At 41.9% G+C, this 26,159-nt stretch overlaps 1 long non-coding RNA gene across 1 annotated transcript; it reads left to right on the forward strand.

Annotated features, from left to right (window-relative positions):
- The first annotated feature begins 1,695 nt into the window (after positions 1–1,695).
- Positions 1,696–22,847, forward strand: LOC117509203. Its single transcript, XR_004560309.1, has 3 exons — positions 1,696–1,771; positions 8,609–8,614; positions 22,837–22,847. It is a non-coding gene; the product is annotated as an uncharacterized LOC117509203 (long non-coding RNA).
- The last annotated feature ends 3,312 nt before the right edge of the window (positions 22,848–26,159 follow it).

A 26,159-nucleotide genomic window follows, 5' to 3' on the forward strand; every position in this document is an offset into this window, starting at 1 on the left:
CTGTGGAGCAGCACAGGCAACGCACGACAACAGTGCTAAACAAAATAAAAATCCACTAGACAGGCTGTGGAGCAGCACAGGTAACGCACGACAACAGCGCTAAATAAAAATCCACTGGACAGGCTGTGGAGCAGCACAGGTAACGCACGACAACAGCGCCCAAAAAAATAAAATCAAAATCAAAATCCACTGGACAGGCTGTGGAGCAGCACAGGTAACACACGACAACAGCGCCCCAAAAAATAAAATCAAAATCAAAATCCACTGGACAGGCTGTGGAGCAGCACAGGTAACGCACGACAACAGTGGTAAAAAATAAAATAAAAATCCACTGGACAGGCTGTGGAGCAGCACAGGTAACGCACGACAACAGTGCTAAAAAATAAAATAAAAATCCACTGGACAGGCTGTGGAGCAGCACAGGTAACACACGACAACAGCGCTAAAAAATAAAAATAAATAAATAAATAAAATAAAATAATAAAATAAAAATCCACTGGACAGGCTGTGGAGCAGCACAGGTAACGCACGACAACAGCGCTAAAAAAATAAAAATAAATAAATAAATAAAATAAAATAATAAAATAAAAATCCACTGGACAGGCTGCGGAGCAGCACAGGTAACACACGACAACAGTGCCAAAAAAAAATAAAATCAAAATCCACTGGACAGGCTGTGGAGCAGCACAGGTAACGCACGACAACAGTGGTAAAAAATAAAATAAAAATCCACTGGACAGGCTGTGGAGCAGCACAGGTAACGCACGACAACAGTGCTAAAAAATAAAATAAAAATCCACTGGACAGGCTGTGGAGCAGCACAGGTAACGCACGACAACAGTGCTAAAAATAAAATAAAAATCCACTGGACAGGCTGTGGAGCAGCACAGGTAACGCACGACAACAGTGCTAAAAAAAAAAATAAAATAAAAAATAATAATAATAATAATAAAATAAAAATCCACTGGACAGGCTGCGGAGCAGCACAGGTAACACACGACAACAGTGGTAAAAAATAAAATAAAAATCCACTAGACAGGCTGTGGAGCAGCACAGGCAACACACGACAACAGCGCTAAAAAATAAAATAAAATCCACTGGACAGGCTGTGGAGCAGCACAGGCAACGCACGACAACAGCGCCAAAAAATACAATAAAAATCCACTGAACAGGCTGTGGAGCAGCACAGGTAACGCACGACAACAGTGCTAAAATAAAATAAAAATCCACTAGGCAGGCTGTGGAGCAGCACAACAACAGTGCTAAAAAATAAAATAAAAATAAAAACGAAAGCGTTAGCAAGCTAGTTAGCTTGCCAACGCTGATGAAGGTTAGCTGATAAAAGAGCTCCGTCGCGATGCTTCGACCGTTAAAGGTCTTCTTTAGGCGTTGGAGCACGGTGAAAAAGTAAAAAAAAGTAAAAAAGTCTTGAAAAAGACTGTTAATTCAAAGAACTCAAACAGCTCAGTTCAAACAGCTAACAGATACAGCAAAACACCGCTGTGCTCCGGAACAGCAACAATGAAAATGTGCAACATCTGTCAGAAACGGTGGATGTCAAGACCTGGCCTGTTCAGTCATCTGCGGGGCCATGTCCCCATCCAGGAATCAGAGGATTGCCACTATGTCCGAACTAAAAAAAAGCTAAAAAAGACAAGGACAAAGAAATTGTGGCCAGAATTATAAGCACAAAAAGTGCTGTATAATGCGCAATTTTTGGTCAAATAAAGAAGCAGCAATTTGACCACCAGTTTGAGCCTGCTGTGTGTTAGTGTTAGGTGTCTGTCAGTACTTGATTAGCTCATTCAGGTGTGGCAGCTAATCAGCTTGTGGCAGAGCAGGGAGAGATGGAAAATGTATAGGGTATGTGGTACTTGAGGACCAGTTTGAGAACAACCGACTTAACAAATACTAAACTTTGTTCATACAACAGAATTTAGAATCTTCTCTTTGCACAGTTTGATGAATGAAGGCCTAGGACTGTGTAAGATAAGATATCCCTTTATTTGTCCCACATGGAGAAATTTGCAATTTCACAGCAGCAATGGTAATAGAATTGTGCAACTGTAGGATAACATGGTGTGGGAGTAGACGCATTCTCCTGATTTCCCACCTACATATGGCACATCAGGAGAATGAAAAATAGAGAAATACTATGTGCTCTGTAAGCGAGATGCAAACACATTATAGGCAGTGCAGTATGTGAGTAATAGTTCTGTATGTATACAGATGATGCATTTTCTGTGTACTGTATGTGTGTGCATGTGAGCATCCATTGTCATGACCCACAATATCTGCAGCAACAGGCACATAATATCATTGAGCACCCCATTAATCTCAACTGTCATTCTTCATGTGCATTGACATGTCCATTGGTTTTAACGTTCTTGCGAATAGGCACTCAGGCCACTCGCAAGCCAATATCCTAGTGTTGTCACATCACTATGATGGAGCAGCATTCTCTCACACAGTGAAGACCCTAATCAAAAAAAAAAAAAAAAGAAACCACGGCAGTACACATTTATGAGACAGTCCATCCCTCATTCTGGTTAATAATATGGAGACTGAAAGAAAACAAATCAGTCTTTGTCATACAACCATTTAAGCATTGACAGAATAACTATAATACACAGACTCAGACTGATAAATTCCTTTTTTTGTGTTTTGATTGACAGGCATTCCTATCAGTCTTCATATTAGTGACACTATCAAAAGGGTGTCACAGTACACAGACGTCACAGTTCATGTTTTTGTTTACACATCACAGTTCAGTATGGGTTCAGTACAATAGCTTTAATCGGCGAGCAGCTGACAGCTGTCAGACACCTTAGTACTGTGAGACAAAGTGTAAATGTAAACTCACACACACTAATCTTCAACCTCTTAGTCCAATAAGCGAAGTGCGCATCTCAGGCCACGCAGTGCATTATGGGAAGGCTAAATTTTTCGACTACCACCCCACAAGCTATGGCGGCAGAAAGTAGCGAGGAGTGCTGTGATTTGGATCATTTCAACCGCAGGAAAGTTGATGATTTAAAGCGTTTTTGTAAGCTCCGCGGATTGCCTGTTACAACCAGGACTACGTACGGCAGTGGACAGAAGTGGAAAGAAGAGCTGGCTGTGCTTGTGTGTGCTGCATTGTTACAGAAACTACCGTTGGTGCCGAAGTGAGAGCTGCTGTCGAAAATGACCAGTCCTTGTTGATAGTTGGAGACAAAGACATTTCTGACCCCTTGAAGGCAACTGACAGATGGTTAGACGAAGTCCAGAGACTGAAACTGTGGATATTGCAGAATATTTGCTAAGCAGGGATGAGAAATTGCTACTCCGCCAGCTTCATAATGACGAGAATGAAGGTAGGTCTCGCGTATAACCTCTTTGGTGTCACGGTTGTTTTAATAAGTTGACAGACATACAGTGACATGTGCATGCATGCAGTTTGTTTATAGAACATGTCAATTTTACAATATTATGCGCCACGTCATTCATGGCGTGATATTACAGTCATAAGCTGATGCACGAAAATGGCGGCACGGTTTCAGGATATTGACAAAATAAATGTGTCCAAGAAACTTACAATTTTAGTCCATCTTTTACGTCCGTCTGGATCTTTCTTTTCTGTGGCGAAATTGTGTAGAATAAATGGAGGTTTACGACCACATTTGTTCTTCTTTCCGTCTTTGTGTGGACTCAGCGGAGCTTTGCATTCATGTGTTTTCAGCCAACTTTCAAGCCTATAAATTCCGTGTGAGCATTTGAAAACAGCACAATGCGCCCCTGTCATTATTGTATGTGTCGCTTAAGGCTTAAAGCCTTTGAAACAATCCCTGTAAGCCTTTTACAGTCCGCTAATGCTACTATATACGAAATTCAATGGGAGCGGTGTGAGGGTGGTAGTTGGTATTTTTGCCCCCGTTTGACCCACGCATGCGCAGATGGGTGATTCTTAGACTATGGGCACTTATTATGTCCTTTGATCATATTGTATGAAAAACAAAAAAAAAAAGTGGAAATTTCACACTTTTATAGTTATCTTTACAATGAAAGTGTGTTAAGAAATTTGTTCTAGTAGTCTATGATGACTTTTTCACCTTTTTTCAGCATCATTATATGCAAATATTGCCGTTTTGTGCTTGTCCCACACCCAGACTTTTGATCTTCAATGATAAAAATGAATGGTAAAGAAACGTTTTTCCTAATGTTTTAAAATATCTCTGAATAAAATATCAGTAAAATAATCAAAACATAATTGGGGTATTCAATGTCATACAACTGTTGTGATTTTTTTTAAACAAAATGTAGTTGTCCCACACTACTGCCGTAATTTCCACCACAACACTGTAATGTCCCTGTAATGTAAACAGTGACATCAGAGCACATGTATATAGTGCCAAATCACAACAAACAGTTGCCCCAAGGCGCTTTATATTGTAAGGCAATGGTGTGGTGGAAATTACATTTACAAGGCCAATAGTGCCCGTAGTTAAAGAATCTCCCAGATGCGTTGTGCACTTCGCTTATTAAGGGTCGCAGGGGGATGGAGCCTATCCCAGCAGTCATAGAGCGCAAGGCTGGACAGGATGCCAGTCTGTCGCAGGGCCACATACAGACAAACAAACACATTCACACCCGCATGCACACCTACGGACAATTTAAAGAATTGAAAATGAAATTTAAAAAATGAGGTGGGCTTCATAGATAATTGGCAAAGCTTCTGGGGTAAACCTGGTCTTGTTAGGAGAGATGGCATCCATCCCACTTTGGATGGAGCAGCTCTCATTTCTAGAAATCTGGCCAATTTTCTTAAATCCTCCAAACCGTGACTATCCAGGGTTGGGACCAGGAAGCAGAGTTGTAGTCTTACACACCTCTCTGCAGATTCTCTCCCCCTGCCATCCCCTCATTACCCCATCCCCGTAGAGACGGTGCCTGCTCCCAGACCACCAATAACCAGCAAAAATCTATTTAAGCATAAAAATTCAAAAAGAAAAAATAATAAAGCACCTTCAACTGCACCACAGACTAAAACAGTTAAATGTGGTCTATTAAACATTAGGTCTCTCTCTTCTAAGTCCCTGTTAGTAAATTATATAATAATTGATCAACATATTGATTTATTCTGCCTTACAGAAACCTGGTTACAGCAGTATGAATATGTTAGTTTAAATGAGTCAACACCCCCGAGTCACACTAACTGCCAGAACGCTCGTAGCACGGGCCGAGGCGGAGGATTAGCAGCAATCTTCCATTCCAGCTTATTAATTAATCAAAAATCCAGACAGAGCTTTAATTCATTTGAAAGCTTGACTCTTAGTCTTGTCCATCCAAATTGGAAGTCGCAAAAACTAGTTTTATTTGTTGTTATCTATCGTCCTCCTGGTCGTTACTGTGAGTTTCTCTGTGAATTTTCAGAACTTTTGTCTGACTTAGTGCTTAGCTCAGATAAGATAATTATAGTGGGTGATTTTAACATCCACACAGATGCTGAGAATGACAGCCTCAACACTGCATTTAATCTATTATTAGACTCAATTGGCTTTGCTCAAAATGTAAATGAGTCCACCCACCACTTTAATCATATCTTAGACCTTGTTCTGACTTATGGTATGGAAATTGAAGACTTAACAGTATTCCCTGAAAACTCCCTTCTGTCTGATCATTTCTTAATAACATTTACATTTACTCTGATGGACTAACCAGCAGTGGGGAATAAGTTTCATTACACTAGAAGTCTTTCAGAAAGCGCTGTAACTAGGTTTAAGGATATGTTTCCTTCTTTATGTTCCCTAATGCCATATACCAACACAGTGCAGAGTAGCTACCCAAACTCTGTAAGTGAGATAGAGTATCTCGTCAATAGTTTTACATCCTCATTGAAGACAACTTTGGATGCTGTAGCTCCTCTGAAAAAGAGAGCTTTAAATCAGAAGTGCCTGACTCCGTGGTATAACTCACAAACTCGCAGCTTAAAGCAGATAACCCGTAAGTTGGAGAGGGAATGGCGTCTCACTAATTTAGAAGATCTTCACTTAGCCTGGAAAAAGAGTCTGTTGCTCTATAAAAAAGCCCTCCGTAAAGCTAGGACATCTTACTACTCATCACTAATTGAAGAAAATAAGAACATCCCCAGGTTTCTTTTCAGCACTGTAGCCAGGCTGACAAAGAGTCAGAGCTCTATTGAGCCGAGTATTCCTTTAACTTTAACTAGTAATGACTTTATGACTTTCTTTGCTAATAAAATTTTAACTATTAGAGAAAAAATTACTCATAACCATCCCAAAGACGTATCGTTATCTTTGGCTGCTTTCAGTGATGCCGGTATTTGGTTAGACTCTTTCTCTCAGATTGTTCTGTCTGAGTTATTTTCATTAGTTACTTCATCCAAACCATCAACATGTCTATTGGACCCCATTCCTACCAGGCTGCTCAAGGAAGCCCTACCATTATTTAATGCTTCGATCTTAAATATGATCAATCTATCTTTATTAGTTGGCTATGTACCACAGGCTTTTAAGGTGACAGTAATTAAACCATTACTTAAAAAGCCATCACTTGACCCAGCTATCTTAGCTAATTATAGGCCAATCTCCAACCTTCCTTTTCTCTCAAAAATTCTTGAAAGGGTAGTTGTAAAACAGCTAACTGATCATCTGCAGAGGAATGGTCTATTTGAAGAGTTTCAGTCAGGTTTTAGAATTCATCATAGTACAGAAACAGCATTAGTGAAGGTTACAAATGATCTTCTTATGGCCTCAGACAGTGGACTCATCTCAGTGCTGCTTTTGATACTGTTGACCATAAAATTTTATTACAGAGATTAGAGCATGCCATAGGTATTAAAGGCACTGCGCTGCGGTGGTTTGAATCATATTTATCTAATAGATTACAATTTGTTCATGTAAATGGGGAATCTTCTTCACAGACTAAGGTTAATTATTCCACAAGGTTCTGTGCTAGGACCAATTTTATTCACTTTATACATGCTTCCCTTAGGCAGTATTATTAGACGGCATTGCTTAAATTTTCATTGTTACACAGATGATACCCAGCTTTATCTATCCATGAAGCCAGAGGACACACACCAATTAGCTAAACTGCAGGATTGTCTTACAGACATAAGGACATGGATGACCTCTAATTTCCTGCTTTTAAACTCAGATAAAACTGAAGTTATTGTACTTAAAACTTTCCTTTTTGCTAAAGCTTATAGTTAGGGCTGGATCAGGTGACCCTGAACCATCCTTTAGTTATGCTGCTATAGACTTAGACTGCTGGGGGGTTCCCATGATGCACTGAGTGTTTCTTTCTCTTTTTGCTCTGTATGCACCACTCTGCATTTAATCATTAGTGATTAGTGCTCCCCTCCACAGCATGTCTTTTTCCTGGTTCTCTCCCTCAGCCCCAACCAGTCCCAGCAGAAGACTGCCCCTCCCTGAGCCTGGTTCTGCTGGAGGTTTCTTCCTGTTAAAAAGGAGTTTTTCCTTCCCACTGTCGCCAAGTGCTTGCTCACAGGGGGTCGTTTTGACCTTTGGGGTTTTTACGTAATTATCGTATGGCCTTGCCTTACAATATAAAGCGCCTTGGAGCAACTGTTTGTTGTGATTTGGCGCTATATAAATAAAATTGAATTGAATTGAATTAAAGATTCCAATTCACCTAACTCGCATGTCTTTGGATGTGGGAGGAAGCCGGAGCACCCGAAGGGAACCCTTGCAAACCCTTTGAGAAGATGTAAACTCTACACAGAAAGGCCACAGGTGGGAATCAAACCCATGACCTTCTCGCTGTGAGGCAACAGTGCTAAACACTAATTCACTGTGCCACCCATAATGATACTATAATAATAATTACTGACTGACTGAAGCAACAAATTTACATTTTGCCAGTTTCACAGGGAAAATAATGTATAAATTCTGTACTTGTATATTACATTCATGTTCATTTATATAGCGGCAAATCACAACAAAATTTCCTCAAGGCGGTTCACACAAGTAAGGGCTAACCTTACCAACCCCCAGAACAAGCACACAGGTGACAATGGCAAGGAAAAACTCCCTCTGAGGAAGAAACCTCAAGCAGACCAGACTCAAAGGGTTGACCCTCTGCTTGGGCCATGCTACAGACATAAATTACAAAACAATTCACAGAACAATATAGAGGAAATGTTGCCAGTGCAAAGGACAGGAGGGTTTCCAAAGCAGACACCATAGCCATCTCTGGATGGAGCCGCACGTCAAACACAGAGGGGGAAAAAAAAAAACAGGCATCGGAAAGACAACAAATACACTATAATTTGTCAGCATTAAGTAGCAAGAAAAACAAAAGAAGTACTAAGGTGAAAGTCGGCCATTAGCTCTAAGCTTCACTAAAAGACCCAGCATTTAGATAAAGTTGAGTTGAGTTGAGTTGAGTAGCCCTCTATGTTTCCTAATAAAATAAATTAAAAGAGTAAAAAGCATAATAACATACTATGCCAGTAAGCTAGCCATACGAAAGGGAAAATAAGTGAGTCTTAATTCTGGACTTGAAAGTCTCTACACAATTTGACTGTTTTACTGACACAGGGAGGTCATTCCACAGAACAGGGGCACGATAAGAGAAAGCTCAGTGACCCGTAGACCTTTTATTCACTCTTGGGACACAAAGTAATCCTGCACCCTCAGAATGCAGAGCCCAGGCTGGTATAACAGCATATCAAAAATTGCGACCAGGAAAGTTGTTTAGTTGAATTTAGTGTTTGACCTTCCTGTTACCTTGACCTTGAATCTGATCTCACAGGGACAGTGACGAGATGCCAAAATGGGTGTAATGTGGTCAAACTTTCTGCTTTGTGTCAAAAGTCTGGCAGCAGCATTTTGATCCAATTGGAGACCCTTAATGCTGGGCTGTGGTCAACCAGAAAATAGAACATTGCAATAGTCCAATCTAGAAGAGACAATGCATGAATCAAAGTCTCAGCATCAGCCATAGACAGGATCTAACGACTCGTCGCTATATTACGCAGATGAAAGAAAGCATTCTCCATAATATCTCTAATGTGGATGTCAAAGGACAACGTAGGATCAAAAATTAACCCAAGGCTTCTCACTTTGTCAGCGTGACGTATGACACACGAGCCTAGGCTAAGTGTTAGCTGGTCAAATTGATGCCAATGTCTTACTGGACCAATAACCATCATTTCAGTCTTATCAGAATTTAAAAGTAGGATGTTACTAGACATCCAACTTCTCACTGATGAAAGGCAATCTTCTAAGGATTTTCAGTGGATGAGATTACCAGCAGTTATCGGCATGAACAACTGAGTATCATCAGCATAACAGTAAAAGTAAGCCCAAAACACCACAATATGTGTCCAAAGGGTGCTATATAAAGGAAGAAAAGCAGGGGGCCTAAGGCAGACCCCTGTGGAACCCCAAATTTCATGTCACTAAGGTTACAGGTAGTGTTACTGTACAAAACATAGTGAGAATGACTCGTCAGGTATGACGTAAACCACGCAAGGGCATTCCCAGTAATCCCAAAATGATTCTCCAGCCTATTGAGTAGAATATGATGATCCATGGTCCCAAACACAGCACTGAGATCTAACAGCACCAGAACCGCAGTGGTGTCTGAATCCATTGCAAGTAAAACAATCATTCACTACTTTAGTGAGAGCTGTCTCTGTGGAATGATATTTTCTAAAAGCAGACTGCAGTGGCTCAAAAAGATTATTCTCAGTTGGTGGTCCATGAGCTGCCCTGAAACCACCTTTTCCAGAATTTGAGAGCAAAATTATAGTTTTGATTTTGGCCTATAGTTTTTTAAAATACACTAGGGTCAAGATTATATTTCTTAAGTAATGGTTTAATCACTACAGATTTGAAACATTTAGGAACAGATTCAGAGGTTTATTGAGAGAATAATTTCCAGCAGAGTCAGCCCAAGAATGGTCCACAGGCCCTTAAACAGTTTTGTTGGTATATGATCAAATAAGCAGGTTGTGCTTTTTGTAGATGTTACGAGTTTCACCAACACACAGAGTGAGATACTATCAAATTCTGTAAATCGAGGTAATACCTTAGTGATGGCACCTGCCTCAATTGTAGGGTATAGTGGCTGGGTTCAGGCATGCTGGGATAGGTTTAACTGAATGTCTTCTATTTTCTTCTTGAAGTAATCCAAGAAATCCTGCGCTGTAAAAGGAGAGCGACTTACAGGTGGTTGTCCATGAATATGTGTTGCCAACGTGTCGAACAAGAACTTTGAGTTATGCTTGTTATTGTTGATCAAGTCAGAGTAATAGGCCCACTTTGTAGCCAGTGGCTTGCAAAAGTATTCAGCCCCTTGGTATTTCACACATTTTAATTTGTTTATTACATTTCAAATACAAAAAGTAAAGCAGGCTTCTCAATATAAAATAAATTTAAAATTATCTTCCTTAAACTCAAACTGAAAATAAATCTCTACAACCTGACATAAATTAATTAAAAATATAAAAGCCAAGATGATGGGTTGCATAAGTAATGGGCCCCTTTGGTTTTATACCTGTAAATAATCAGTTTTGTTGCCAGTTTTCTTCAGACAAGTCAGGGGATGGATACATGAACATTTCCAAGTCACTGAATATGTCTTGGACTTTATTTACATCAGTTATGAAGAAATACAAACAGTATGGCACTCTATGGTAAATCTGTGTGGAGTAGACAGTTCTGAAAAACTAAGTGACTGTGCAAGAATGAGAAGAGTGAGGAAAGCCACCAAGACACCTAGACAACCCAAAATAAGTTATAGGCTTCTGTGGCTGTGATTGGAGAAATTGTGCACAGCGAAAGTTTTGGATTTTATATCCCCAGTTACACAGCTTCATGATGAAGTGGAGCAGAGGAGGATTTTCTTAAAAAAGAAGACCTGAAAGTTCACCTGCAATTTGCCAGAAGGTACATCTGAGATGCAAGCCTAGATTTGATGTTTTAGTGAAAGAAGACCCTCCTCTATACCACTTCATCATGAAGCTGTATAACTGGAGATACAAAATGCAGAATTTGCACAGTGCACAATTTCTTCAATCACAGCCACAGAAGCCTAAAACTTTTTCTGGGTTGTCTGGGTGTCTTGGTGGCTTTCCTCACTGTTCTCCTTCTTGCACAGTCACTCAGTATTTGAGAACTGTCTACTCCACACAGATTTACCATAGAGTGCCATATGACATATTCAGTGACTTGGAAATGTTCATGTGTCCATCCTCTGACTGACTCTGAAGAAAACTGGCAATTAAACTGATTATTTACAGGTATTATACCAAAGGGGCTGATTACTTAGTCTAAGGAAGATAATTTTAGAAATGTTTATATTGAGAAGGCTGATTTACTTTTTGTATTTGAAATGCCATAAAGAGTGAAATACCAAGGGGCTGAATACTTTTGCAAGCCACTGTAGGCTAAGATAGCATCAGACCATGCAAGGTGGAATAATTCTAATTTTGAACTACGCCATTCTAGACCTCTAGCCTTATTCATGAGGTCACGCAAGTAATCACTGAACCAAGGTGACTGTGTTTTGGGAGGGCATGGTTTTAATATAGGTGGCGCAATCATGTGAAGCAAAGTTTTGATCGCTGAGTCAAAACTATTAACAAGACTGTCTACTGATTGGGAATTTTCCAAATGTGAAGCTAAGACATCAAGCAGTTTAGCTTTGAGTTCAGTCGTAGTTGAGGAGTTGATGTGTCACCGCAGTGATAAGTAAGGTTGTTGTTCCACTAAATACGGCAGTGAAACTGTAAACCTAATAAGTGAGTGATCAGAGACCACTGATGTAAAATCCATGATGTTAATATTCGTGACAGCAATACTACGTGCGAGAACCAGATCCATGGTATTTCCACTAATGTGCATCGAGTCCACAATTTCCATAATGATTTGTAGAGGGGATCAGAAGGCTTATTTATATGAATGTTGAAGTCACCAATAATCAGAATGTTATCTGCACTAGTTGACAAGTTAGAAATGAACTCAGCAAATTCATCTAGGAATTTAAAGTATGGGCCAGGGAGCCTATATACAGTGACAAAATAATACGGATGATTTTTATTCTTCTGACCCTGCCAATATGTAGCATCATGGGCAGAGCGGAGAATCAGATGCTGAAACGAGTTACATTTGTGACCCCAAACAGCTAATAAGCTAAACCTAGATTTATAAATAAGAGCAACACCCTCACCTTGCTTCAGATCATGAGAGACATCACTAAATGTGTCTGTCTGTGGGCAGGCCTTATTTAAGGGAAGGACAGCTGTCGGTTTAAGCCAGGTATCACAGAACCCAATCAAATCTAAGTGATGAGCGATAATTAGATCATTAATCAACAATGATTTTGAGGACAGTGATCTTATGTTAATGAGACCTAGACTAAGGACCTCAGTGGTGTTGACAGTTGGACTGTTAGGGGTGGTTCCAGAGTAGCATATGTAAGATGCCTGGAAGTAGGTTTAGGTTTGAGATGTTTCACGTGGGTTGTAGTTAGCAGACAAGTAACATTTGATATTGCTGGAACAGCCAACAGTTCCAGAGCAGCATATATAAGATACCTGGAAGTAGGTTTGCAACATTCCACGCGGGTTGTAAGTAGCAGACACAGAGTATTTGATATTAATGGAACAGCCAACGGGCAATCCTCAATTTCAAGGTTATCCAATATAGTAACGGGTATTAAGTTTTCAAAACATGATTTTTATGGACATGTCTATGGAAACAGGCCACAGTCTCAACTTGATGAATAAACTGCACTATTACCATAGTGGATTTTCTGCGTTAATTTCCCAGCTAAGCTAACGGATTCTACACCCACATTTGTTATTAGCTGGGTGGCAGTGTCGGGAGCTCTGGCCCCAGGAAAACATTTAATGTCAGGCAGTGTCTGTAACCTGACTTTGCGGGTGATAGAATCCGCTATAACTAAAGCCCAGCGTGTCGGCCCAGAGATAAGAGTCCAAGTCACCCATGGGCTCAAAGAACTAACATCAGGCATATCCAAGAGAGAATACCAGTTCACAGTTTGCGGTAGCGAGTGTGATTGGGGTACCACAACCGGGCACCGAGCCCTATGTGACTTCCTCCTGAGAGGTGTGATACCACATCACGCTCACACAGCAAAGGCAGCAATTACATGTTGGACAAATGAACATAAATTGACGAACATGTGTAAAGACAAAATAATGAGAGAGCAAAGAACATTGGACGAAGCAGTTGAATATGTGTGTGTGTGTTTGTAAATGTACTGTTTAAACGTAAGACAATCATGTTACTGGTAATGATGTGTAATTGATGCCTGATGACTTAATATTCTGTGTTGGAAATGACGAAACAAATGGATTTTGTTTTGTCTGTTAAAGTATTTAATTCCTGTTATAAAGATTTGATTCAATTAGACAAAATAGAACTTTACTGATCCCTTGGGAAGACTACCTCAGGGAAATTGAGGGTACAGCAGCAGTGTATAGCAGCACAGGGTAAGAAGCACACATAGTATAAAAAGTGAAAGTAAAAAAGAAAAACAGTTTACTATATAAATACACAATATAAATACCAACCATACTGACTGCTACTGGTTTACTAGCTACTACTGTTCCTCTCCTTCCCATCCTCCCAGGAAGGAAGGATTCTGATGGCATATTCATGCAAGAGAGGAAATACAATCTGTCCGGCATGTCCTCAGTCTTCCCTGGGGCCTCCATCTGTTTGGACATGCCTGGAAGATTTCCTAAGAGCGATGGCCAGGGTGCATTCTCACCAGATGCCCAAACCACCACTGCTGCTAATTTTGATGGGAAAAACCAGCAGTTCTACTCAAAGTCCTGACTGGATATTCAAGCTTCTCATCCTCTCCCTGAGTAGAATCCCATATACCTAGTGGAAAGCTCTCTTTTCCATGACTTGGATCATTGTTCTTTTGGTCATTATCCCTAGTTCATGACCAAAGGTAAGGGTATGAGCATAAATCGACTATTAAATGGAGAATCTTACCTTCAAGCTCGACTCTTTCTGCACCACAGTAGCGCAATACAACATCCACAGGACCTTAGATACAGTCTGTGCATCTATCTCATGCTCCGTTGTACCCTTACATGTGAAACATGACCATGAGATAATGGATCTCCTCTAGTTGGGGCAATAGGAGACAGTCCACCCTTTACCCAGAGAGGACCATGGTCTCAGATTTGGAGTTGTTGATCCTCATCCCAGTCACTTCACACTCTGCATCATACCTGTCCAGTGCACACTGGGAATGTTAGGGAATTGTAAAGTCCTTCAGTGTAATTCATCTGAAGGGAAATATAATTGTCCAATGGCAGGTCCCTCCATTGGATAACCCGCTGTAGTTAAAAGGTTTTCTGTCACTTCATAAAAAGTACATTACTTCTTTTAATTGACTGAGAGCACTGTATTTGTTCAACAATAAAATGAACCCTCAGGAATACAACTTGAGGCAGCACAATGAATGAATGAATGAATGATTGAATGAATGAATGAACAATAGCTTAATGATTAGCACTGTTACCTCACAGTGAGAATGACCCAGGTTTGCCTCTAAACGAATGCTTTCTGTCTGAGGTTTGCATGTTTTCCCCATGTTTTTCTCCATGTTCCCTCCAGTTGTCTGGCTTCCTCCAACTTTCAAAGACATGCAGGTTAGATGAAGTGGTGACTTTAAATTGACTGTAGGTGTGCATGTGAACGTGTTTGTCTGTATGTATGCTCCCATTCAAGTTACTGGCACTGTATATGCCAACCCTGCAATACACTGGTGGCCTGTCCAGGGTGTACCCCTCTCATGCCCACAAATGAATGAAAATGAATGAATGCACCTTGCCCAATAATTGTTCATACCGTGCATATTTTGTTGTCCCATTACTCAATTTTCATCCCTCCACCAATATAAATCCTCTAGACCCACAAATATGTTTGTGTCAATATATGCTGTTTACATTTTTTGTACAATCTTAGAAAAGTTGGCAACAATTATTTTCTGGTGAATTTATCACACATAGCCTTTGGGTTTTACCCCTTCTGTCAAGCATGCATTGAAGCCAGAAAAGATTTTGTGGATAAGAATTGTGGGTAATTCTCTCCAAGAAACAGCCCCCTCTCCTCTCTCTCTTTCCAGCTTTCTGGAGATTGATCGGTATCAGTCGCTTGCCTGACAGCTCCAGGATTAAATCTCATTTACCAGGCCTGACAATTGGAAACTGAATGAATAACAGGTGAGGCAGAGAAAGTGTGGCAATGAAAAAGGGGATGGCGGTGCAGCAGATGGAGAAGACAAAAAGCTACAAAGAGGAAAGCAAACAACAGCATTGAGTCATTGGAAAAACCAGCACAGCCATTCTGGAGGACTTCAAGATGCATTAAAAGCATTTCCAATCATAAATATAACTTGAATCCTAACACTCAGATAGTCATAAGTTTGTTATAGATTTGTATACAAAACATTGTATACTTAACATTAGATTAGATAGATTAGATTAGATGGAACTTTATTAATCCCTTGGGAAGACTCCCTCAGGGAAATTGAGGTTCCAGCAACATTGTATAGCAGCACACAGGGTTAGAAGCACACAGAGTATCACAAGTAAAAAAAAAAAAATTGCAAATATAAATACACAAATATAAATACCAGACATACTGATCGCTGATGGTTTACTGGCGACTGCTGTTCCTCTCCTTCCCGTCCTCTGTCTTCCTGTTACTCCTCCTCCCCCCGAGTGAGGGGTTTTACAGTCTGATGGCCTGAGGGACAAAGGAGTTTTTCAGTCTCTTAGTCCTGTACTTGGGAAGAAGCAGTATGTGGCTGAAGAGGCTTCTCTGGTTCCTGATGATGGTGTGCAGAGGGTGACTGGCATCTTCCATAATGTCCAGCAGTTTGTCCAGTGTTCTCTTCTCTGCCACCCTCACCAGAGAGTCCAGCTTCATTTCAACCACGGAGCCAGCCCACCTGATCAGTTTGTCCAGCCTGGATGTGTCCTTCTTGGATGTGCTACCCCCCAGCACACCACAGTGTAAAAGTGGATGTTGGCTTCTACAGACTGGTAGAACATCCACTGGAGTTTAGTGCAGATGTTAAATGACTGCAGCCTCTTCAGAAAGTACAGCCTGCTCTGTCCCTTCCTGTACAGGTGGTTGGTGTGGGTTGTCCAGTCCAGATGACATCTTAATAAGTAAAACAATTATAATATAAAATAATTATAAGTGCTTAAGTAAAAGTACTCTGAAATATAAGTGCTTGATATGTCCTATAAAAAAACTGCTCAAGTAGTGAGTAAGAGCTTAGTGTCTATTTTATTGCACTGAAATGCATTCAAACATGTTATTTAAAAGTAAAGCACACATTAATTGTCATTAATAAAGTGAGATAACAAGACAAATTCCAAATTAAATTTTAAGTATTATTTACTTTCAAGCATCCAGGGGGAAAATACAATATCCTCAAAGCAGAGGCTCAGATGCCATCTGCATTGTGCACATGCACATGATTTCAGTTTCCAAAATGAACTGAAATTAAACTTGAAACTATAAATATAAGGCAATTTAAGACAGTCAGTGATTTAAACATCAAATCATATTATGATAAATAAATAAAAAATCTGTGCCTTCAAAACCATCTGTCATGATATTTTTCAGTTATTTTCAAAACTTCTTGCCAATAACATCAATTGAATGTATTACAACGTATCAATGTGTCTTAACCCAGCCACGACACCCTGCTATTGAGGTGAGTGCTACCACTGAGGTATTACCTAGATTTACAGAATTTGATAGTATCTCACTGGGTGTGCTGACGAAACTTGTAATTTCTACCAAAAGCACAACCTGCTTATTTGATCCTATACCAACAAAACTGTTTAAGGACCTTTGGCCCACTTCTGGGCTGACTGTGCTGGAAATGATAAATCTCTCATTAACCTCTGGATCTGTTCCTAAATGTTTCAGATATGCAGTGAATAAACCATTACTTAGGATATCTAATCTTGACGCTAGCACATTGAAAAACTATAGGCCAAAATCAAATCTATCTTTTTGCTCTAAAATTCAGGAAAAGGTGGTTTCACAGCAGCTCTTGGACTACCTTACTGAGAATAATCTTTTTGAGCCACTGTAGTCTAATTTTAGAAAATATCATTCCAGATAAACAGCTCTCACTAAAGTGGTGAATGATCTTCTGCTTGCAATGGATTCAGACACCACTACGGTTCTGGTGCTGTTCAATATTAGAGCATTTGATACCGTGGATCATCATATTCTACTCGATACACTGAAGAATCACTTTTGGATTACTGGGAATGCCCTTGCATGGTTGTCATATCTGACCAGTTGTTCTCACTGTGTTTTGTAAAACAACACTACCTCTAACCTTAGTGACATGAAATTTGGAGTTCCACAGGGGTCCGTCTTAGGCCCCCTGATCTTCTCCCTTTATATGGCACCCCTTGGGCACATATTGTTTTGGGATTACCTTTGTTGCTATGCTGATGATACTCAGTTATACATGCTGATAACTGCTGGTAATCTCATCCACATGAAATCCTTAGAAGATTGCCTTGCATCAGTGAAAAGCTGGATGTCGAGCAATTTCCAGCTTTTAAACTCTGACAAGACAGAAATGATGGTTCTTGGTCCAGTGAGACATCTGCATCAATTTGACCAGCTAACGCTTAGCCTCGACTCGTGTCATACATCACAATGACAATGTGAGAAACCTTGGGGTAATTTTTGATCCGACGTTGTTGTTTGACCTCCACATTAGAGATATTATGAGGACTGCTTTCTTTCACCTGTGAAACATAGCGAAGATACATCCCATCCTGTCTATAGCTGATGCTGAGATCCTGAATCATGCATTTGTTTCTTCTAGATTGGACTACTGCAATGTTCTATTTTCTGGTTGTCTGCAGTCCAGCATTAGGGGTCTCCATCTGGTTCAAAATGCTGCAGCCAGACTTTTGACACGAAGCAGAAACTTTGACAACATTACATCCATTTTGGCATCTCTTCACTGGCTTCCTGTCCCTATGATATCAGATTTTAAGGTTCTGCTATTAACGTATAAAATTATTCACAGACTAGCACCTCCCTACTTAGCTGACCTAATTAAACCCTATGTACTGGCCTGGGCTCTGCATTCTAATGGTGCTGGACTACTTTGTGTCCTTAGGGTGAATTAAGAAGTCTGTGGGTCCCAGAGCTTTCTCTTATTGTGCATCTGCTTGGTGGAATGATCTTCCTTCATCAATAAAACAGTCAGATTCTGTAGAGACTTTCAAGTCCAGACTTAAGACGCACTTACTTTCCCTTTGATATGGTTTGCATAGTATATTACTGTGTTCTACCCTTTTACATTAATTCCATTAGTAAACAGAGCGGGTTGCAGCCTCAACTTTATCTAAAACCTTGGTCTTTTAATGAAGCTTAGGGCTCGTGTCCAGCGATCACCTTAGTATTTCTTTTGTTTTTCTTGTTGTTTAATGCTGACAAGTTATACCATATTTGTTGTCTTTCTGCCACCTGATTCTTTTTTTTTTCTCTCTCTGTTTGAGGTGCGTCTCCATCCAGAAGTGGGAGTGGTGTCTCCTTCTGCAGCCCTCCCGTCCTGTACACCAGCATGGACTCAGCAAGGTTTCTTCCTAAAATCATCAAAGGGAGTTATTCCTTACCACTGTCGCCTGTGTGCCTGCTCTAGGGGTTGGTAAGGTTAGACCTTACTTGTGTGAAGCACTTTGAGGCGGCTTTGTTGTGATTTGGCGCTATATACATTTAATGAATTGAATTGAAATCACCCAGTAATAACAAGAGGTTGTGTAATCAGCAGGTGTAGAACATAAATATCATGTGCACATATACTACAGAGACTTTTGGTAGAAAAAAACATGCAGGGCTCTGGCTGCAGGCACAATGGAGACCACATACTGTAACTAGTCTCTGTACAGATTGGTCAATGTGTGTCTTGTTGTATGTTTGTTATTTAAGTGTATCTCATCTGCGATTGTGTCTCTATGAAGGTATTTAAAAAGGCCACAAATTTAGTCTTGTTTTGGAAGGGCAGGGGAGGAATACCACTATATCACTGAGGTGATTGTTGATCCCATCCGACCTACCTCATCCACACCTCCTCGATGACATCTAAAGCATATTTAGACAACAGATCAATGACACACTGCTGTCAGATGGCAATAAAAGGCGCCAATGACTGTCTGATGTCCAAAGGTCTGGATGGCAAACACAGGTCGTCCTCCCCTTCCCAGCACTACTGACCTTTTCAATTTCAATTTATTTTCATTTATATAGTGCCAAATCACAACAGAGTTGCCTCAAGGTGCTTCACACAGGTAAGGTCTAACCTTACTAACCCCCAGAGCAACAGTGGTAAGGAAAAACTCCCTCTGAGGAAGAAACCTCAAGCAGACCAGACTCAAAGGGGTGACCCTCTGCTTGGGCCATGCTAGACATAAATTACAGAACAATTCACAGACGAATATGCAAAAAATGCTGTTGGTGCACAGGACGGCGGGGTCACCAACACAAATACAACTCCCATCTCTGGATGGAGCTGCAGCTTAAACAGAGAGAAAAAAAAAAGAATCAGGCATCAGAAAGACAAGAAATACTGTATAATTTGCCAGCATTAATCAACAAGAAAAACAGAAGAAATACTAAGGTGATTACCAGCCACATCCCTAAGCTTCACTGAAAGACCAAGAACTTAGGTAAAGTTGAGGCCGCGACACGCTCCGTTTCCTAATAAAATGAATTAAAAGAGTAAAAAGTGTAAAACAAAACTGTACCAGTATGCTAGCCATACGAAAAGGAAAAGAAGGGCATCTTAAGTCTGGACTTGAAAGTCCCCACAGAATCTGACTGTTTTATTGACGCAGGGAGACCATTCCACAGAACAGGGGCACGATAAGAGAAAGCTCTGTGACCCGCAGACTTCTTATTCACCCTAGGGACATAAAGTAGTCCTGCAGCCTGAGAACGCAAAGCCCGGGCCGGTACGTAAGGTTTAATTAGGTCAGCTAGATAGGGAGGTGCCAGTCTGTGAGCAATAGAAGAGATAAATGCATGGATCAGGCTCTCAGCATCAGCCATAGACAGGATGGGACAAATCTTCGCTATACGAGGTCTGTCCATAAAGTATCGTACCTTTTTATTTTTTTCAAAAACTATATGGATTTCATTCATATGTTTTTACGTCAGACATGCTTGAACCCTCGTGCGCATGCGTGAGTTTTTCCACGCCTGTCGGTGACGTCATTCGCCTGTGAGCACGCCTTGTGGAAGGAGTGGTCCCGCCCCCTCGTCGGATTTTCATTGTCTGGAAATGGCGGAATGAAAAGGACTTTTTTTCCATCAGAATTTTTTCAGAAGCTGTTAGAGACTGGCACCTGGAAACCATTCAAAAAATTTATCTGGCTTTCAGTGAAAATTTTACGGGCTTCACAGAGAATAAGGACTTTAACTACAGGTTTAAGGACCCCTTTAAAGGACGGTCGGTGCGCGGTGCGCCGCGCTGCGAGCTGCGACGATGCGGCAGAAACCACTGGATCATTTCTAAGCTGATGGCTCTGTGGATACGAGACCGTCGTGTGCTCTTTCTCTGGTTATCACAAGACCTGGACATCAGCCATTTTCTGGCAGATTTCACTTTTAACAAGAGATTTTGTCATGGAATGCCGCGCGGAGGCTTCGCGCGTCACGACCGATTCGCTGATGAAGCGAGACAAAGGAACACCTTTGTTTCGGAGTGTTAGAGGACAAGTTGGGACATGTCCAGCTCTCCACAAGTTCTTTTATACTCACTCGACTGGTAAGCACTGAAAGCCGAGATAGACAAGATGGCGGCACCTTCCCTAGTAGGGTGGAGGCCATCCGGCATCAGGAAGTCACGGCGGCCCCAGAACGAAGGCTAGTTTTCAATAAAGCTAAAGCCTTGCTGTCTACAAAATTGCGCCAGCCACCTATTTAACGATGTCAGCCTCCTAAACGCCTCATCAGTACCTGGGAGGGGATGGGACCAGAGACTATTAATCGATGCCGACACATCTTTCTGGCAAGGTCACAAGTCCTCTCTATGTCTATTTTTGTGACCTCTGAGTGCTTCATCTTGATATCATTGGTGCCGACGTGAATAACTATGTGACTATATCTCATGTCATGTTCCTTAGCCTGTCTTCCCTTCTGCAGCGTCAGCACCCTAAGATGGGATGCAATGTCGGGAGCTCTGGCCCCAGGAATACGTGCGTGTGTTTGCATTGAAATGATGAAATGATCACTCAGCTATGTGTGTGTTCATAATGGCTGAATGAGCCACTAAGCATGAGTGCGGGGTGTGCGCCACTGCCAGCCACTGGACACCTCTGCAGTGGGCCAAGCTTTCTCACCATTCGTCAGACGCAGCCTTTCCAGTGAACTTTTTTTTTTTTGCTCAATTCAGCACAATGCACCTATGTACACAACAACGTCGGTTGGATTATCACATTGGATTTATTAATGCCGGGTGAGAGGCTTTTTACCACAGCCTGTGGTTTCTGGCTCCTGTGCACCCTGTACTGTGAAACACACCTGGTTCCATGCTGCAGGTGAGTTTCATGTTTAAAACTGTTGTCATGGCCTGTAATACGGTTTTACATCATACCTCCTACAGAGTTTAGATGGTGATCAAGTAATAATATGCATATTACCGGAGTGAGATCCTTTCAGCTCAGAGCCTCTGACATGTGCTATGATGCATTACTGTGCATGAGACCACGGAGAGGCGGTATCACAGATATGATGGGCACAATACACGTCACCCATGGGAAGGAATGGAAATGTATCTGTACTGTAAGGTCTATTATGGATATAAAAGCCTGTTCATATCTGTGGCAGGGTGCACTGTGTGACACATTAACCTGGTGCTTTCGGTTTGATTGCAAGCTATTCACATTCACTGCACATGATGAATGTCTGCCACATGCATGTTATTACATATCAACATTTCCTTTGTCCTCCCTGGCCGAGGTCCAGTAGAGGTGGACATACGTGCCACAGCATGCCACCGGTCTGGTGCACCCATTGCATTTTGGGGCTTTTAATTCAACATAATCACACTTTTTTTGTTAAAATATTCAGCAGATATTTACTTTATCCTAACTGCAAGTAATATAAACAACACATATGTTAAGTTTGTTCCTTTTACCTTTGTTAAATCACATTTATGAATATAAATGCAGCTCATGTTTGTTATTTTTTAAATTAATATGTAAGAAAATAAGGAAAGGCATCATAAAACAGGCATAACTGGAAATAATTAACAAATGTATAAATGAAGCAAGTTTTTCCAAAACTATATTGTGTTATTTATTTGAATTTTATTAGAAATTTAACATACTCAGGTCAGTTTACACATTACACCTGTCTGAACAACACATTAGCTCAATGAACTCTGCCATTTTCATACTAGACTATACCACACATGAGGGGCAGAGTTTCCCTGTGTGTATTGCATATGGAACTTTTGCACTGGGTGCATGTATATTGTGTTTTTCTGTCCATCTTGGGTCCACACACTTCACAGACTAGTCCTGCCTGCTGAAGGGCTGATCCTGAGGCTCTTTTACGCTTCAGACCTGGCTGATGTTCATCCTCCTCTACAAACTCAGTGTCAGACTCTGAATTTTTAGAAATGTGATCCTCACATTCTGAAACGTCTTCCTCTGCAAAATCATCAAAAGCCTCTGTCTCTTCCAATATCAACTGTAATGCAGCCTGAATAGAGAATTACTTTGCCATCTTGATCATTTGTGGTATGGAACCATGCTGACAGAGCTATTTATTGTGTCAGGTCCCCAAGATTGAGGACAGAGGGTGAAATGTGGGAACAATGTGGGAATGTGGTTGTAGGTCATACACAATGTTGCAACCTTGTGCGGGAACAGTGGGTGCTCACACCAAGGGCCCATTCACCTTCACTTCGCTCTGCTCCACTTCACTCACTCACTCACTCACTCACAGGCCTAGAGAGCAGAAAGGGAAAGTGAGGTTACACAGGACCTATGATTTCCACACTTTCAAAAGCCCTGGGTCCAGTGGACCTGAAGAGCCTCGTAAATGTGAAGGGGAGGGGGTCATTGAAAATATTTTCTGATTTATGTTCCTCACAGAAAATAAGCCAAGGCCAATTAATCTTAGTTTGAAAAATAATTATTTGTATCATTTTTCTTCAGCTAAAAACTGAAAACGGATCCCACAGACCCGAAGACCTTATAGAAGGGTTGCTGGTTGACTGAATCAGCCTTAACTATTCCCACAGCTTATAGAGAGTCAACAGGAGGAAACCGTGGCGCACATTCAGGTCCAGAGAACCTGGCTTCAGAATTGGAATACATTCCCACAAAAAGCCCAATTTAGCTTGACTGAACCTATAAAAATATTAGTCAGATGTTATAATAGGGGGCAGCACGGTGGATTTGTGGTTAGCACTGTTGCCTCACAGCGAGAAGGTCGTGGGTTCAATTCCTGTGGCGTTTCTATGTGGAGTTTGCATGTTCTCCCTGTATTTGCGTGGGTTTCCTCCGGGTGCTCCGGTTTCCTCCCACATCCAAAGACATGCGGGTTAGGTGGATTGGAATCTTTAAATTGTCCGTAGGTGTGTGTGTGGGTGTGTCTGTGTTTGTTTGTCTATTTGTGGCCCTGCGACAGACTAGCGTCCTGTCCTGGGTGTACCCCGCCTCACGTTCTATGACTGCTGGGATAGGCTCCAGCCCCCCGTGACCCTTAATTGGACTAAGCGGTAGGAGATGAATGAATGAATGAATGTTATAATAGGCACAAAAAAAAAAAAAACATGCAGGGACAGTAGAGAAACTGGGTTGCTTGACGTGAGTAATTAGCTCCTCGCGTCAAGCAACCCAGTCCAGTTGAAGATTCAAGCTTCTCTACTATGGAAACCACCTGGACAACTAAGAGCCTTCACAGAAACATGCAGGGAGAGGTTTTAGCGCTACTACTTTCTAAAAATGTTTTTAAAATGTATATGCTCATTTGGTGGGTAAGGTCTTCACCTGACTCGTATACACTGCCTTGAGGTGACTTATGTTGTGATTTGTCCCTGTATTCATTAAATGATTAAAAATTAACTAAATTACAGTCTCCAGTAAGTGCACCAACTTTGGCTTCTCACAAAATGTGATGGATAGGTGAATGCACGGACACACAATGTATCTCTCTTCCTGATTTACTGGCTGGAGAGGGCTAATTGTCATGCAGTGGGTAATTTTCACATGTTGTATCTATATGGTCCAGGAAATAATTGCCAGTCCCCGGACAAGGAGTCCTTTGTCTTATCAGTTCTTCTGGTGCATAATAAAGTGTAAAAACGAAAATAGCGTCCTTCTGGTGGAGTGAAGGCTGGCACGCTCTCCAGCGCCCAAAAGCCCGGCGCTCCTGGACTCACCACTACCGCCAAACACCCCCCAGGTGGACACGACAAACCGACTCTCTGCGAAGGATAGAAGGGGTGAGGTAAGTCAGCAGTTACAACTAATATCCTTCAAAAGACACACACTATCAGCAACACATTCAGGTCTGTATTTTAAGCTTTATGCAAATGAGCAGCTTCTCACAACAGGTGGAGGATCACTTGTCCGCACGCCACAGCAGTGAGAAGCAAGCTGCACCATTCTCATCACAATTCAAATATACTGCGTAACAAAATACCAAGTTACTATCAACAATTAGTCAAATACTTAATCACCTCTGATGTGTGCTGACAGCATGTGTCCCTCACCCTTCCTCCTTCACGGGCTCGATGTGTCAAACCCAGGCGTGGTCCTCAGCGTCTCACAAACGAACATCACAAGGTCGAGTTCCCGGCAGATCTGCTTGAATCACACATGACTTAAATGCAGAACGCCATCCAATTATCTGCTTCAGCTGAAAGTCTTTAAGGCTGCACGTGAGCACCATTCACAGGTGCTGCACATGATGTTGATGAGGGTGAAGGACTCTTCAGCCAGCACCTTCTCCACAGACAAATCAGTTTTCATGCCACCTGGAGAGCAAAGAAAAGAAAAGAACACCAAAATGTCCAGCCACACCCCCCAACACACAACAGTACCCCCCCTTTAACGGGAAGCCTCCCGGCGACCGAACAGACCAGGCCCGAGAACAGCACCTCCCTCCGGCGTCCTCGTCAGGAAAGCAGACAGCACAACGCTCCCAAGGTCCACCACAGACAGCAGGACAGGGCACCGCAGCTGGAAGGCCGGCTGGCATCAACAAAAACCCCAAAACAGTCCCTAGTATAATCCAACACACAAGAAAAACATAAAACCCACCCAAAACCTCCCCAGGGGACCGTCCCATCTAACCGCGGGAAGAAAAGAAAAACTCCCAAACGCAAAAACCCAACACAGCCCCACAAACACAATACAAACATAAATGCATAAAAGAAAAATAACAAACAACCCCCCCAGAATGACCTGCAGAGCCCAACCCCCCCCCAGAAGGCCTTTACCGCCAGTTCCAGGAGGAACAGTCAGAACCAGAATCCCACAAAGGTCCCCAGGTGTACATGGAGCAAACGGCACCCCCCCAGAGGACCGTACCATCAACCCCAGGAGGTACCCTCCCCACAACCCCGGAACCCCAGACCCGGCCACACTTGGCTAGTCGGCCCCAAGCCAATTCCCCCCCAGAGGACCGTCCCATCAACCCTGGAGGTGGAACCCGGAAGGAAACAAAATAAAATCAAAATCCAACCCCCGGAGGACTACCAAAAACAACCCCGGGGGGATATAAAACGACCGTAAACCCTGTTACCTTCCCCGGCACCCCGAAAGACCCCAGGTCCCTCCCAGAGCCCCTCGGCGGCTCAATTTTGGCGAACGGCTCAAAACATTAAGCCGGGGAAGGGAACAGGAAAAACTAACCCAGCCCCAACCCCAAGGCACAGCGGAAAACCGGAAATACGTCCGGTGCCCCAACTCGACCATACCCCAGCCTCTCGGGAGGGGTGGAACTACCGAAATGGCGAACGGCAAAAGATCGACCCACCCCTCCGACTGAGGTATGTCTCCGCTGCACCACACCCCGGCAACACCAATGACAAACGGTACAAAGGCTCACTGAGGCTGGAGTGGAACCGGG

Source organism: Thalassophryne amazonica, chromosome 4 (genome assembly GCF_902500255.1).
Source record: "Thalassophryne amazonica chromosome 4, fThaAma1.1, whole genome shotgun sequence".
Taxonomy (NCBI): Eukaryota; Metazoa; Chordata; class Actinopteri; order Batrachoidiformes; family Batrachoididae; genus Thalassophryne; species Thalassophryne amazonica.